The sequence below is a fragment of the Lithobates pipiens genome, unplaced genomic scaffold, assembly GCF_037356315.1.
Source record: "Lithobates pipiens isolate NorthernLeopardFrog02 unplaced genomic scaffold, aLitPip1_a1.2 Scaffold_18, whole genome shotgun sequence".
NCBI lineage: Eukaryota > Metazoa > Chordata > Amphibia > Anura > Ranidae > Lithobates > Lithobates pipiens.
Genome location: NW_027507758.1, coordinates 602,528,800 through 602,545,690, shown reverse-complemented (window position 1 = coordinate 602,545,690; position 16,891 = coordinate 602,528,800). Strand labels below are relative to the sequence as shown.

General features: G+C 44.3%; 1 protein-coding gene across 1 annotated transcript in view; it reads right to left on the bottom strand.

Annotated features, from left to right (window-relative positions):
- Nucleotides 1–11,065, bottom strand: part of LOC143989202 (uncharacterized) — a 106,750-nt gene extending 95,685 nt beyond the window's left edge. The window contains exon 1 of the mRNA XM_077489252.1: nucleotides 10,871–11,065. The gene's annotated coding sequence lies outside the window, so the exon portion shown is untranslated. The remainder of the gene's footprint in view (nucleotides 1–10,870) is intronic.
- Nucleotides 11,066–16,891: the final 5,826 nt, after the last annotated feature.

The following is a 16,891-nucleotide window of genomic DNA, read 5'->3' as shown; positions in this document are numbered from 1 at the left end:
GTATGACAGCAGGCAGTATGTACAGGAGAGGAGTGTGGAGGGTATGACAGTGGGCACTATGTATAGGAGAGAAGTGTGGAGGGTATGACAGTGGGCAGTATGAACAGGAGAGGAGTGTGGAGGGTATGACAGTGGGTAGTATGTACAGGAGAGGAGTGTGGAGGGTATGACAGCAGGCAGTATGTACAGGAGAGGAGTGTGGAGGGTATGACAGTGGGCACTATGTCTAGGAGAGAAGTGTGGAGGGTATGACAGTGGGCACTATGTATAATATAGAAGTGTGAAGGGTATGACAGTGGGTACTATGTATAGGACAGGAGTGTAGAGGCTATGGCAGTGGGCAGTATGTACAGGAGAGGAGTGTGGAGGGTATGACAGTGGGCAGTATATACAGGAGAGGAGTGTGGAGGGTATGACAGTGAGCAATATCTACGTGATAGAAATGTGGAGGGTATGACAGTGGGTACCATGTATAGGAGAGGAGTGTGGAGGATATGACAGTGAGTACTATGTACAGGAGAGGAGTGTGGAGGATATGACAGTGAGCAGTATCTACAGGAGAGAAGTGTGGAGGATATGACAGTGAGCAGTATCTACAGGAGAGAAGTGTGGAGGATATGACAGTGGGTATTATGTATAGGAGAGGAGTGTAGAGGCTATGACAGCGGGCAGTATGTAAGGGAGAGGAGTATGGAAGATATGTCAAGCGAACAGTATGCACAGGAGAGGAGTGTGGAGAGTAAGACAGTGGGCAGTATGTACAGGAGAGGAGTGTGAAGGGCATGACAGTGGGCAGTATGTACAAGCGACAAGTGTGGAGGGTAAGACAGTGAGCAGTATGCACAGGAGAGGAGTGTGGATGGTATGACAGTGGGCACTATGTACAGGAGAGGAGTGTAGAGGGTATGACAGTGGGCACTATGTATAGGAGAGGAGTGTTGAGGGTATGACAGTGGGCACTATGTATAGGAGAAGAGTGTTGAGGGTATAACAGCTGGCACTATGTATAGGAGAGGAGTGTGGAGGGTATGACAGTGTGCACTATGTATAGGAGAGGAGTGTGGAGGGTATGACAGTGTGCACTATGTATAGGAGAGGAGTGTGGAGGGTATGACAGTGGGCACTATGTATAGGAGAGGAGTGTGGAGGGTATGACAGCGGGCACTATGTACAGGTGAGGGAAGGAAAAAATATAAAGGTTTGTGGAAGGATGTTTAGGGACTGCGTAGTGGTTAAGCGGCCATACATTGATTGAAATTAAGCTAATTAAGCAGAGACCAGCCATAGTCGATCTATGTATGGGCTACCTGGTTGTACACAAGTCAATCTATTAACCGACTTGAGTACAACCAGCCTGCCAGTTTTTCCCCCAAAACAGTCAGTGCTGCCAGCTATAGTTAGCAACACTGATCATTGTATTGTGTGGGTAGGGAAGGCTCCCCACTGGCAGAACACAATAACACTGCGGCGGTGATTCCCCCATCCACAGGTCAGCGAGTGAGAAGGGGTGTGTGGGGACAGGCTGGGGAGCGGTCTGTCAGCAGGGGGGTGTGAGGTGGTCATGGAGGGATATCAATCAGCGGGTGGGGGGGGAGTAACTGGGAGTGATGTTTTTTTGGAGTAGGGTCTGTCGTCTGCAGGTTGGAAAATGGTCACCTGTGATATAAGTGGAAGGGAGGTGTCTAACATGGGAAGTGGCCTGGTTGGTGGTGAGTGTGAAACGCATGACATGTTTCAAGTTTCTTTCACATTTGCAGTAATGCTTACTGCCTTCTGAAAAGTGATCTGTGGTGGATTGCTTTTCAATGAGTGGAATAGCAGCAGCTGACAGGCATTTATGAGGTGCTACTGCCACCACAGTAGGTAGGTTTTATTAAAACAGGGTACCAAATTAAAAACCATATCTGTCCCTTAAAACCTTAAAAGCTACAGCTCCTTGACAAAGTATTCATACCTCTTGAAATTTTCAACATTTTGTCATGTTGCAACCAAAAACATAAATGTATTTTATTGGGATTTTATGTGATAGACCAACACAAAGTGGCACATAATTGTGAAGTGGAAGGAAAATGATAACATGATTTTCATTTTTTTTTAAATAAATGTGTGAAAAGTGTGGGGTACATTTGTAATCAGACCCCTTTACTCTGATACCCCTAACTAAAATCGAGTGGAACCAATTGCCTTCAGAAGTCACCTAATTAGTAAATAGAGTCCACCTGTGTGTAATTTAATCTCAGTGTAAATACAGCTGTTCTGTGAAGCCCACATTGGTTTGTTAGTGAACCTTATGCAGCGTACACACGATCAGATTGTCCGGCGTACTTAGTCCGCCGAAACGCATTTCAACGGACAGTCCAATCGTGTGTGGGCTTCAGCAGACTTTTTCAGCGTGCAGTCCGGAGTACTAAGAAGGCCGGTTTGCACACCAATCTTCTGTCGTACTTTGGTTTCAGCGGACAATACGTTCGTCAGTATGCTAGTTCGACGGACTAAGAATGGCGCATGCCCAGAAAGGATTTACAGGGCGGAAGCGCTCGGTCTTGTAAAACTAGTGTTCGTATTGAAGCTAGCATATTCGTCATGCTGCTAATTTTGTGATTTTTTAATATAGCACATTCTTTTCTTCTTCATAATGCGAGAAAAGTGAAGTTGCTTTGCTGCTTATATTCACACAGAGTTATCACAAATGTCTTTATTCATCCTCATATTATGATTAATATTCCAATTCGAGAATAAATAAAAAAAAAAAATAACGGACGAATTAAGCTGAAGTCTGAAAAGCGCGAATCGCCTCTAACCAAACTTCCACTAACGCAAAGTCAGCAGAAGGAGCCCAAAGGGTGCTTTGCTGTGTCTTGGACTTCCTATTTCTAGTCCTGTCGTACGTGCTGTACGTCATCACGCAAGCTTTCGTCGGACTGTTTGTGTATCCGTGTGTGGCCAAGTCCGTTCAGTAGAAAGTACGCCGGATTGTCCGTAGGATTGTATGACGGACTAAGTCGTCATACAATTCGATCGTGTGTACGCGGCATTAGTGAACAAAAAGCATCATGAAGGCCAAGGAACCCACCAGACAGGTCAGGGATAAAGTTGTGGAGAAGTTTAAAGCAGGGTTAGGTTATAAAAAAATATCCCAAGCTTTGAACATCTCACAGAGCACTGTTCAATCCATCATCTGAAAATGGAAAGAGTATGGCACAACTGCAAACCTACCAAGACATGGCTGTCCACCTAAACTGACAGGCCGGGCAAGAAGAGCATTCATCAGAGAAGCAGCCAAGAGGCCCATGGTAACTCTGGAGGATTTGCAGAGATCCACAGCTCAGGTGGGAGAATCTGTCCACAGGACAACTATTAGTCGTGCTCTCCACAAATCTGGCCTTTATGTAAGAGTGACAAGAAGAAAGCCATTGTTGAAAGAAAATCATAAGAAGTCCTGATTGCAGTTTGTGAGAAGCCATGTGGGGAACACAAACATGTGGAGGAAGGTGCTCTGGTCAGATGAGACCAAAATTGAACTTTTTGGCCTAAAAGCAAAACGCTATGTGTGATGGAAAACTAACACTGCACATCACCCTGAACACACCATCCCCACTGTGAAACATGGTGGTGGCAGCATCATGTGGTGGGGATGCTTTTCTTCAACAGGGACAGGGAAGCTGGTCAGAGTTGATGGGAAGATGGATGGAGCCAAATACAGGACAATCTTAGAAGAAAACATGTTATGATGCGTACACATGACTGGACTTTCCAGCAGAAAAGGTCCAACAGTCTTCCCAACGGAGGTACGATGGACTTCCGAACAAATGGACTTGCCTACACAAGAAAGGACCAAAGTCTGTTTGTTTTGAACGTGATGACATACAACGGGACTAGAAAAGGAAGTTCAATAGCCAGTAGCCAATAGCTGCTCTTGCGTCGTATTTGGTCCCAAATATTTGGTGGGCAAAAAATGTTTTAGGGCCCCCCTCACCCCATGCATTTTCACTCTCCACCTTCTCTGAGACATTCAATAAATAGCATCTAGACTTAAAAAACTTTAAAAAGTTTACTGTATCAGATCAGGCAGTGATTGCGATTGGTTGCCAGAGGTTACAGCACTCCTTAAGGCTCACTGATTAGTTGCTAGAGGTTACAGCACATGATTTCCGCTTGTTGATTGGCTGCTAGAGATTACTGTACAGTAATACTGCTCACTGGTTGCTATAGGTTACAGCACATCATCTCCTCACTGCAGGGGGGCATGATATATATATGCATGCTGCCTTTATTTACATATCAATGCCGTTGGCCTCAACTATTTACATATGCATGGCACTTCTATTTACATATGAATGCCGGTTATTTACATGTAAACACAGGGTCTGCAGGTGAGTCATCTGTACACAACAATAGGGCAGAGCTGTGCAACATTAGTAGCAGCACTTCACACTGAGATATCAGGACACAGCACATTACTAAAACTTCAAGGGACAAGGGAATGTAAACTGGGATAGTTGGCAAGTATGAGGGAGCTTCTTTGGGCCCCACAACAAATGACAGGGTCCAGGGCAGCTGCCCCTTTTGCCCTTCCTTAAAGACGGCCCTGAATGAACAGTTTTCCCAATAGAAATTGATTCTGTCGGATATATTTGAAACATGTTCTATTTTAAGGTCCGTCTGAATTTTTGAAGAAAAAAGTCAGATGAAACCCACGCACGATCGTAATATCCGACGGAATCATTCCGTCGGATCTTTTCTGCCGGAAAGTTTGATCGTGTGTACGCGGCATTAGAGTCTGCAAAAGACTTGGGACTAAGGCGGAGGTTCACCTTCCAGCAGGACAACGATCCTTAACATACAGCCAGAGCTACAATGGAATGGTTTAGATCAAAGAATATTCATGTGTTAGAATGGCCCAATCAAAGTCCAGACCTAAATCCAATTGAGAATCTGTAGCAAGACTTGAAAATTGCTGTTCACAGACCTCTCCATCCAATCTGACGGAGCTTGAGATATTCTGCAAAGAAGAATGGGCAAAAATGTCACTCTCTAGATGTGCAAAGCTGGTAGAGACATCCCCAAAAAGACTTTTAGCTGTAATTGAAGTGAAAGGAGATTCTACAAAGTATTAACTCCGGGGGGCGCCATACAAATGTACCCCACACTTTTAACATATTTGTTTGTAAAAAAACATTGAAAACCATTTATCATTTTCCTTCCACTTCACAATTATGTGCCACTTTGTGTTGGTCTATCACATAAAATCCCAATAAAACACATTTACGTTTTTGGTTGCAACATGACAAAATGTGGAAAATTTCAAGGGGTATGAATACTTTTTCAAGGTACTGTAAAAACAAAAGCCACGAGCCTATGTGAAGCTTTTTGGTGAAGATGACAACTTAAATATAACTTCACCCAAAAGGGGACGTTTATTTATTTATTTCAGGTACTTATATAACACCGTCAATTTACATATACAATTACATCAGTCCCTACCCTCAAGGAGCTTACACTCTAAGGTCCCTAACTCACATTCATACATACACATACTAGCAGGGATGAGATTTATGTTCGAGTCAAACTCATGTTTAACTTGAACATTGGCTGTTCGCCAGTTCGCTGAACAGCGAACAATTTTGGGTGTTCGCGGCAAATTTTCGAAAGCCGCAGAACACCCTTTAAAAGTCTATGGGAGAAATCAAAGTGGTAATTTTAAAGGCTTATATGCATGGTATTGTCATAAAAAAGTGTTTGGGGACCTGGGTCCTGTCCCAGGGGACATGTATCAATGCAAAAAAAAAAGTTAGCAGTGATTTTAATGAACTGTCTGGCAGCAAAATTACATTTCTAAAGGAAATAAAGTAATTCAAAACTACTCGCAGCTATAATGAATTGTCGGTCCTCAATACACATAGAAGTTCATTGATAAAAACGTCATGGAGATTTCCCCACAGGGGAACCCCGAACCAAAGAAAATAAAAATAATGTGTGGTGGTCCCCCTACATTCCATGCCAGGCACCTTCAGGTCTGGTATGGATATGAAGGGGAACCCTGCTCTAATTTAAAAAGGAAAAAAATAGCATGGGGGTCCCCCTCAAAATCCATACCAGACCCTTCAGGTCTGGACTGGAATGGACTTTGTGTGTAAGTGAAAAACGTTTAACCACTTAAACACTAAACCTTTTTCTGGCATTTGTTGATTTCAAGTTAAAATCATTTTGTTTTCAGCTAGAAAATTACACCCCCAAACATTATATATACAGTGGTGTGAAAAAGTGTTTGCCCCCTTCCTCATTTCCTGTTCCTTTGCATGTTTGTCACACTAAAGTGTTTCGGAACATCAAACCATTTTAAACAATAGTCAAGGACAACACAAGTAAACACAAAATGCAATTTGTAAATGAAGGTGTTTATTATTAAAGGTGAAAAAAAATCCAAACCATCATGGCCCTGTGTGAAAAAGTGATTGCCCCCCTTGTTAAAACATACTATAACTGTGGTTGTCCACACCTGAGTTCAATTTCTCTAGCCACACCCAGGCCTGATTATTGCCACACCTGTTCACAATCAAGGCATCACTTAAATAGGAGCTGCTTGACACAGTAAGGTCCACCAGAAGATCCTTAAAAGCTACACATCATGCCGAGACCCAAAGAAATCCAGGAACAATTGAGAAAGAAAGTAATTGAGATCTATCAGTCTGGAAAGGGTTATAAAGCCATTTCCAAAGCTTTGGGAATCCAGCGAACCACAGTGAGAGCCATTATCCACAAATGGCGAAGACATGGAACAGTGGTGAACCTTCCCAGGAGTGGCCAGCCGCCCAAAATTACCCCAAGAGCGCAGCGACGACTCATCCAAGAGGTCACAAAAGACCCCACAACAACGTCCAAGGAACTGCAGGCCTCACTTGCCTCAGTTAAGGTCAGCGTTCATGCCTCCACCATCAGGAAAAGACTGGACAAAAATGGCCTGCATGGCAGAGTTCCAAGGAGAAAACCACTGCTGAGCAAAAAGAACATCAAAGCTCGTCTCAATTTCTCCACAACACATCTTGATGATCCCCAAGACTTTTGGGACAACATTCTGTGGACCGATGAGACAAAAGTGGAACTCTTTGGAAGGTGTGTGTCCAAGTATATCTGGCGTAGAAGGAACACTGCATTTCATAAAAAGAACATTATACCAACAGTAAAATATGGTGGTGGTAGTGTGATAGTCTGGGGCTGTTTTGCTGCTTCAGGACCTGGAAGACTTGCCGTGATAAAAGGAACTATGAATTCTGCTGTCTACCAAGAGATCCTGAAGGAGAATGTCCGACCATCTGTTCGTGTACTCAAGCTGAAACGAACTTGGGTTCTGCAGCAGGACAATGATCCTAAACACACCAGCAAGTCCACCACCGAATGGCTGAAGAAAAACAAAATGAAGACTTTGGAGTGGCCTAGCCAAAGTCCTTACCTGAATCCTATTGAGATGTTGTGGTATGACCTTAAAAAGGCCGTTCATGCTCGAAAACCCTCTAATGTAACTGAATTAGGACAATTCTGCAAAGATGAGTGGGCCAAAATTCCTCCAGGACGCTGTAAAAGCCTCATTGCACGTTATCGCAAACGCTTGGTTGCAGTTGTTGCTGCTAAGGGTGGCCCAACCAGTTATTAGGTTTAGGGGGCAATCACTTTTTCACACAGGGCCATGATGGTTTGGATTTTTTTTCACCTTTAATAATAAACACCTTCATTTACAAATTGCATTTTGTGTTTACTTGTGTTGTCCTTGACTATTGTTTAAATTGGTTTGATGTTCCGAAACACTTAAGTGTGACAAACATGCAAAGGAACAGGAAATGAGGAAGGGGGCAAACACTTTTTCACACCACTGTATATTTTTTAGTACACGCCCTAGAAATAAAATGGTGGTTGTTGCGATATAATATCTCACAATATATTTGCGCAGCGGTCTTTCAAATGTAATTTTTTTTTTTAATTACTTTAATTTATTAAAATAAAAAAAAATAACCTAACCAGTAAAGTTAGCCCTTTTTTTTGTATAATGTGAAAGATTTTAGGGTGCGAGAATCGTCACAGAATCGCAATCTTTTCTTTCTCAGCAAAAAAATCGTGATTCTCATTTTGGCCAGAATCGTGCAGCTCTACCAGACAAAACAAATTTTACACCAATACATTCCCTGGCTAAAAGATGAAAGCACTGAATTTCCTGGAGATGTAGAATTTTTACGGGATCCTTCAGGTGAGTCTGGTCTGTCTGGTTGTACCTGTCCCCGAAAACCCACGGGGGACGAGTCCCGTCTATAAAATGTTGGACATTTAATTTCACATACCCGGGATTCTTCACATTTCTCACATTGCTTTGTCACGGTTGACTTGCCCTACTTGCAAAGTGATACGATTTGGTAACTACCATCTTAGTACATTATATTGCAGCTTACCAATCATTGTAATCACCATGGATTCATGAAGAATCGTTCTTGCCAAACCAATCTATTAACCTTCTGTGAGGTGGTGAGTTGCCATCTAGATAAAGGAAGGCCGGTAGACTTGGGCAGCTAGCTCTTCTTCGGCCGGCGGTACGCTTTCTGATAAGAAAGTTGACTTCCCCTACTTTGACTTCCCCTACTTTGCAAAGTGATATGATTTGGTAACTACCATCTTAGTACATTATATTGAAGCTTGCCAATCATTATAATCGGCATGGATTCATGAAGAATCGTTCTTGCCAAACCAATCTATTAACCTTCTATAAGGTGGTGAGTTGCCATCTAGATAAAGGAAGGCCCATAGACATGGGCAGCTAGCTACCATAAACCTGGTATCCTCTTCTTTGGCCGGCGGTCCACTTTCTGATAAGAAAGTTGACTTCCCCTACTTTGACTTCCCCTACTTTGCAAAGTGATACAATTTGGTAACTACCATCTTAGTACATTATATTGCAGCTTACCAATCATTGTAATCACCATGGATTCGTGAAGAATCGTTCTTGCCAAACCAATCTATTAACCTTCTATGAGGAGGTTGCCATCTAGATAAAGGAAGGCCCGTAGACGTGGGCAGCTAGCTACCATAACCATGGTATCCTCTTCTTCGGCCGGCAGTCCGCTTTCCGATAATAATGGTCTCTGCAGTGGATTCGCAGCGAGATCACTTTTATCAGTGGCGGGAGAGGGCCCCCCTCCCACCGCGCTCCGGTGCCCTCTGCCGCTTACTGGGGCCATCGGCAACGGCGGAGGTGATCGGATATTCACCCTTGCTGGGCATGGAGACGAGTGAGGGGAAGATGGCCCCACCCATCTCCATTACCTGACGTGACGTTTTGACGTCGCTTCCGCCCATAGCTCTTGAAGGGACATTTAAAAAAAAAATATTTTAAATGACATTTTTTTCATTTATTTTTTATTGCATTTTAGTGTAAATATGAGATCTGAGGTCTTTTTGACCCCGATCTCATATTTAAAGCGGAGTTCTGCTTAAAAAAAAAAAAATTAAAAGTCAGCAGCTACAAATACTGCAGCTGCTGACTTTTATTAATCGGACACTTACCTGTCCCAGGGTCCCCGCTCGTCACCCCCACCGGCATTTTAACTGTGGGTGCCCGGCTGTATCAATTCCAAAAAGTATATTTTTTCCAAAAAAAGTGCGCTTGAAAGACTGCTGCGCAAATGCCGTGTGACAGAAAGTATTGCAAGGACCGCCATTTTATTCTCTAGGGTGTTAGAATTTTTTTTTTTATAATGTTTGGGGGTTCTAAGTAATTTTCTGTGGCTTCACAGCCGGGCACCCACTGCGCAGGCACGAGCCTTGCCACGCAATCATCGGGGACCTGTCACGTGTCCCAGATGATTGCCTAGGCCCTAGAGGAAGGGGGGAGAGGCGATCTCCCTTCCTGCACCGAGGGAAGTGAGGTCAGGAGCCCAGGCGCTGAAGGAGGCAGATTTCGAGGGACCACATAGCAACAGATCAACAGGCATTATAAGGTAAGTAAAAAAAAAATAAAAAGTTTTCCGAATGTTTTTTTTTTTTCATGCACATTAATTGCATTTTTATTTTTGACAGGAACTCCACTTTAAGAGGTCCCCTCATGCTTTTTTTCTATTGCAAGGAATGTTTACATTCCTTTTAATAGGAATAAAAGTGACGCAATAATTTTTTTTTAAAACAGTGTAAAAATAAAAAATAAAAAATAAAAAGGTAAAATAAGAAAAAAAAAATTTTTTTTAAACGTGCCACGTCCCGCCGAGCTCGCACGTACGTGAGTAGTGCCCGCATATGAAAACGGTGTTCAAACCACACATGTGAGGTATCGCCGCGATCGGTAGAGAGAGAGCAATAATTCTAGCCCTAGACCTCCTCTGTAACTCAAAACATGCAACCTGTAGAAATTTTTAAACGCCGCCTATGGAGATTTTTAAGGGTAAAAGTTTGTCGCCATTCCACTGGCGGGTGCAATTTTTAAGCGTGACATGTTGGGTATCAATTTACTCGGCGTAACATCATCTTTCACAATAAAAAAATTGAGATAACTTTACTGTTGTCTTATTTTTTAATTAAAAAAAGTGTCTTTTCTCCAAAAAAAAGTGAGCTTTTAAGACCGCTGCGCAAATACGATTTGACAAAAAGTATTGCAACGACCGCTTTTTTATTCTCTAGGGTGTTAGAAAAAAAAAAAATATTTGGGGGGTTCTAAGTAATTTTCTAGCAAAAAAAACCCCTGTTTTCAATTTGTAAACACATCTCAAAAGGAGGCTCGGTCCTTAAGTGGTTAAAGGGACAATACAAAATACAACAGTTGTTCAGCCAAGATTCTGATTTCATCTGTCGTAACTGATAGCAGAACTTAAAGAGGGGTTAAGATGGCAGGACTCACCTGGGAAGGGGTGTCGCCCGTTGCGTGGTCTGTCTGGGTGCAGCGTCCCCGCCGATGTCACGCAGCCCTCTCTCCGGAGCAGTCCGGACATCTCCCTCCTTGCACGCTGTCTCCGGAGCTCACCTGTGCAAAGCTTCTAACCTTTGCTCGCTATTTTCTTGTCTCTTCCTCATTCCGTGTCGAGGATAAAAGAGACGGCTCTGTAAACTACATGCAGGCAGCGCAGGGCTGTCAGAGCCAAAAGGAAATGCAGGTCAATAGCTGTAATATAGAGACACAACACACAATGTAAAGGCAGCAATGAATACTAAACAAAAGCAATAAATGAGAGCAATAACACAAGCAGGTAAGAACTTGTATGTATTAGTATTCTATTTCATTATAATTCAGGTGCTACAACAGTACAAGGTAGACCTACCCAAGCATAATGGCAGACAGGTGAGTCTGAATCGCTTTAACTGTTCATATTGCGATTGCATAAAACAGCCAACGCGTTTCAGGGACCCCCCCCACCCCACCTCTCCATCAGGGCTCTCTGAATTTCTTAGAGGGCTTCAGGGGTCTCAAACTGGTGGCCCTCCAGCTGTTGCGAAACTACAAGTCCCATAATGCCTCTTGCCTTGGGGGAGTCATGCTTGTAACTGTCAGCCTGGCAATGCCTCATGGGACTTGTAGTTTCACAACAGCTGGAGGGCCATCAGTTGGAGACCCCAGGCTTAGATCATCCTTTCTCAACCTTTACACCCCTCCTGGAGGGACCCTTAACCGCTTGACCTCCAGAAGGATTTTCCAGAGCATTTTTTGCACTACTTTATCCACTGGAAGACCAGGCCCTTTTTCTGACATTTGTTAAAGTTAAAATCCATTTTTTTTTTGCTAGAAAATGATTTAGAACCCCAAAATAGTATATATTATTATTATAATTTTTTTTTTCACAGAGACCCTAGAAAATAAAATGGAGGTTTTTGCAATATTTTATGTCACGCTGTATTTGCGCAGCTGTCTTTCACTTCAACCACTTGCCGACCGCCGCACGCCGATATACGTCGACACAATGGCAGCGGTGGGCAAATGGGCGCACCTGTATGTCCCCCCTTTAATTGGTGGGGCTGGCACGTACATCGTGATCATGCCCTCGATGTCTGCCAGTGTCCCTGATCGTGTCACGGAGCGGAAGAACGTGAAGATGCCTATGTAAACAAGGGATTTCCCCGTTCTGCCTAGTGACATGACAGAGATCTACTGCTCCCTGTGATCGGGAGCAGTGATTGTTGTCATGTCAGTGGTAGCCCATCCCCCTCACAGTTAGAATCACTCCCAAGGACACCCTTAACCCCTTGATCGCCCCCCTAGTGTTTAACCCCTTCCCTGCCAGTGTCAATTACACAGTAATCAGTGCATTTTTATAGCACTGATTGCTGTATAAATGACAATGATCCCAAAATAGTGTCAAAAGTGTCCAATGTGTCTGCCATAATGTCGCAGTTACAATTAAAATCGCAGATCGCTTCCATTACTAATAAAAAAAAATTAACAATAAAAATGCCATAAAACTAGCCCCTATTTTGTAGACGCTATAAGTTTTGTGCAAACCAATCAATATGCGCTTATTGCGATTTTTTTTACCAGAAATATGTAGAAGAATACGTATCGGCCTAAACTTAGAAAGAAAGAGGTGATCAAATACCACAAAAATAAAACTCTATTTGTGGGGAAAAAAGAACGTCAATTTTGTTTGGGTACAACGTCGCGCGACCGCGCAATTGTCAGTTAAAGCGACGCAGTGCCGAATCGCAAAACAATGCTCTTGTCGGGAAGGGGGTAAAATCTTCCAGAGCTGAAGCGGTTAAAGTGGTTGTAAACTCAAAAAATAAAAAATAAAAAACCCTGCAAGACAAAGGCATAATGAGCTAGTATTTACCGGTAGGTAAAAGTGGTGTAATAGGGTTTAAAACCACTTTAATGATTAAAAAAATTTAAATAAAATAAAAAAAAACTGAAAAGTTAGTCCAATTTTTTTTAAATAATTTTTAATAATTGTTTTTTATAAGGTGAATGATATTACGCCAAGTAAATAAATACCTAACATGTCATGCTTTAACCGCTTCTGGACTGCCCCACCTACATATACTGCGGCAGGGCCGCCCGGGTGCGCAAAATCACGTACCTGTACGTGATTTCATGCACGCGGTTTAGGGGAGCGCGCTGTGATTGGACACAGCGAGAGTCAATTAGCAGGTTCCGACGGGCCGCGATGGTGGCAGTGACCCGCCGATCGTTCACAGGAGAGAGAGACGGAGCAGCGGTGTGCCGACGTAAACAAAGCACACTGCTGATCTGTCAGGGAGGAAAAGAGAGAGAGAGATGTTATTTGGCTAAGCTGAGTCAAGATCTCTCTTTTCCCTGCAGTGAATCCAACCCCCCACCCCCCAGAGTTAGAAGCACCTCCCTAGGGGACACTTAACCCCTTGATCGCCCCTGAAGTTAACTCCTTCCCTGCCAGTGTCATTTATACAGGGATCAATGTCCCTGGGAAACAGGGATGTATGGTAACCTTACTTTTGCAAAGTGCCTCAGCAAAAGAGCCACCGGACCCTTCATATCTTAGAGCAGTGGTCCGTTGCCTGCCTTTACCTGGCCCTTGAGGATTTCTCCCACAGATATAAAGCACTATTCCTCCTACTGATTTCAATGTTAAAACATTGCTTTTTTAACTGACACCAATAATGGGGCACTATTCCTCCCACTGACACCAATGATGGGGCACTATTCCTCCCACTGATACCAATGATGGGGTACTATTCCTACCACTGATACCAATGATGGGGCTCTATTTCCCCCACTGATACCAATGATGGGGCACTATTCCTTCCACTGATACCAATGATGGGGCATTATTCCTTCCACTGATACCAATGATGGGGCACTATTCCTCCCACTGATACCAATGATGGGGTACTATTCCTACCACTGATACCAATGATGGGGCTCTATTTCCCCCACTGATACCAATGATGGGGCACTATTCCTTCCACTGATACCAATGATGGGGCACTATTCCTTCCACTGATACCAATGATGGGGCATTATTCCTTCCACTGATACCAATGATGGGACATTATTCCTTCCACTGATAAAAGTGATGGGGCACTATTGCTCCCACTGTTACCAGTGATAGGGCGCTATTCCTCCCACCAATACCAATGATGGGGCACTATTCCGCCTCCTACTGACCACAGGCACTATGTAATTTTTTTACTCCCACAGTCCGGCCCCCTAAAATCTGAAAGACAGTACCCTGGCCCATTGTGTATGAAGTCGGAAGGACCCTTGTTTTAGAGGGTGACCTTGTAACAATACACTCCTGACAGTAGGGCATCACCTGGGCAGGAAGTAAAACGTTGATTGCTACAACTCACCTGCAGATTCTATGAAGGACGGAGGTGCTGGTTAGCTCACAATGCTTTGTTCTGATAAGGCAGTTATTTTCTATAAATATTAGCAAGTACAGTACAGGTCACCGATCCCAATCTGGGGGTCATTGGCGATGATGAGTGTTGCCAACACAGGCTCGTTATCTAAAACAAACATATATATTGCAGATTCAGTCTTTAGGTGTGATGGCTGCATTATTTTTCTTTCCAAGCCATTATTTTCTTTTGCTTTCACCTGTTGATCCTGCCAACAACACATTTGCGGTCCTAGAGTGACAACATTTACTCAACCGGATCTACGGACGTAGCCCCGGTTGCCGCCTTGGATTTGGACTACAAACCGCTCCTCCAGTCCTCATCGCCATTATATAGGGAGACATATTTGTGCTAGAAAGAGGGATGGGGGCAGAATTTGTGTTGGGAGGATTTGGGGGGAGAAAAGGATTTGTACTAGGTCTGCTAAAGTCTGTTTGTTTCCCAAGTTGTATATCTTTCCCCACTGGTCTACCTGTTGTCTGGTTCTGTTCGACTTAATATGCTGAAGCCTTAAGGCCGCGTACACACGCGCGGACTGTTCGCCCAACCTTGTCCGCTGAACAGTGTTTGGGCGGACAGTCCGCTCGTGTGTGGGGCTTCAGCGGACAGTTTCAGCGGACAGTTGGCCGAACAAGGTCTTACGGAAATTCCGAAAAACTGTCCGCTGAAACAAGGTTTCAGCGGACTGTTCGCTCGTGTGTAGGCTTGTTCGGCCAACTAAGTCTCGCGCATGCTCAGAAAGGATTTCCACGTCGGAAGGTTGCATTGCAGTGTATAGGACGTCGTATTTTTCGTCCCGTCGTACGTGCCGTTCACGTCATCGCGCACGGTTTCAGCAAACTGTTCGTCCGTCGTGTGTGGCCATGTCCGTCCATGCTAAGTTTGAGCGGACTGTTCGCTCAAACTGTTGGACGGACAAAGTTGGGCCAACAGTCCGCGCGTGTGTACGCGGCCTAAGAGTTGCCTTCACTGGAACTAAGGGGCCAAGCCCAACACCTGAAAAACAACCCCACACCATAATCCCCCCTTCACTAAATGATTTGGACCAATGCACAAAGCAAGGTCCATAAAGACATGGATGAGTGATGTGATGTGTTTGGGGTGGAGGAACTTGACTGGCCAAGGAACATCAGCTTGGGGTGGTAAGCTGAGCACAATACCTGCCAAAGTTTAATGCCAGGAGGGAAGTTTATGTGGAAATATGTGAAGGGTTGGAAGAGCAGCGAGTGTGTGTTGGAGCCCTGCAGAGTTTGCAGCCCCCCAAGCTAACATACATCTCCTAAGCAGGAACACATCACTATCTCCCCAAGCATTCTGTCCAGATAATGTGTAGTTGGTCGAGTGGATCTTGGGTGGGAGTTCCCACACTTTTTTCCCCAGGACTTGACCCCTGCGTACAGGTAATACTGGATTGGCAATTAGATGAGAACCAAGTGCACTGTTAGTGTCAAAGGAATGGTCTCGTCTCTACTGTACTTTCCCATTGGGCCACATATTGCCTTACTGTATCTAGCTGGCACACCTGCTCTGTTGTGTGCAGGGGCGGACTGACCATACGGGCACTTGGGCACTGCCCGGGGGCCCCATGCCACTAAGGTTCCCAATCAGGGTTGCCAGCCTCAATAAAACCAGGGACAGTATGTAAAAAATCTGTGTTTTTTAAATCCCAAGATTATAGCTGCCCCGCCTCTCCAGTACCTTTTCAGTGTGTGTATGTGTATTCTGTGTGTGTATATACTGTGTGTGTGTATACTGTGTAGCCCCATAATCTATTGCCTGGGGGCCCCATAATCTTCTTCTATTGCCCGGGGGCCCCATAATCTCCTATTGCCAGGGGGCCCCCCTGGTTGTGTGTCACTGCTGTCCCCACTCTTTTGCTCTCCCCCATGAAGTCTGGCCATTGGTGGAGCCGGCATTGATTTGGTTAGAATCACCAGGTCAGCAAACCTGTTCATAATACTGTGGTGGAAGGAGAGGTAAACATACAGGAGATCCTCCTGGACTCACTCCAGGACACTAGACTCATGGTGAGTAAGCTGTGTACACCTTATTCAAACACACAGCGAGGGAAGGGCAGGGTACAGTGCTGAACAAATCCTTGGCACAGTGAAGGTAAATAAAGAAAGGTTAGTGATTGTGTATATGTCTCTGCCTTCTTCTCCCTCCTTATTCCTGTCTATGTTGCAGTCTTCGTTCCCGTTGACCCTCCTGCCCTCTGTTTGACACTGTCCATACTAGCTCCTACTAGTGTCTGTTCCCGTCCTTAACTGTGTGTCTATTCCCACTGTCCTGTGTGCTGTCTGGCTACACTAGATCTACCAGTATGTATTCCTGTCCCTAGTTGTATATCTGAACACAATGGCCTACCCGTCACCTGCCAATGTCCAACTCTGTTCTTATGTCTACCAGTATCTGTAGATGTTTGTGTCCCCATTGGTCTACCTGCTGTCTGGTTCTGTGTGACTCTGCCCGTACTAGGTCTACCATTGTCTGTTGCTGTCCCTAGTTGTATATCTGTCCCCTGTGGTCTACCCACTGTGTGGTTCTGTCT